Consider the following 372-nt stretch of genomic DNA (forward strand, 5'->3'; position numbering starts at 1 on the left):
TGCTGCTGTGGTTCGTTGCGAGATATATATCCATTTCATGGATTACTCGGGTATTTGTGTTAATTTGCGTAGGCGCGTTTCTATACATGGATCACTTACTCATCCGTTTTATAATAAACAAACATTGTATATATCTACAAATTTTGAACATTCCATATGGAATATTTTCTTACAGATTTATAACCAAGGAAAATTTATTGTTTATGTTAGAAATTAGATATTGTGATTGTGAAATAATGAAACTTTGGAAAATTTATTTAAAAATTTTTCTATACACAAAAAAAAAATTACTTAAATCAAATAAATAATTTTCTTGATTTGAGTAGAAAAATTCTTAAACTAATAAATTTTTCTTGGTTTGAGTAAATTTTA

Source organism: Cotesia typhae, unplaced genomic scaffold (genome assembly GCF_013202065.1).
Source record: "Cotesia typhae breed Kobodo isofemale line unplaced genomic scaffold, CoteBio_Ctyphae contig_22, whole genome shotgun sequence".
NCBI classification, from domain to species: domain Eukaryota; kingdom Metazoa; phylum Arthropoda; class Insecta; order Hymenoptera; family Braconidae; genus Cotesia; species Cotesia typhae.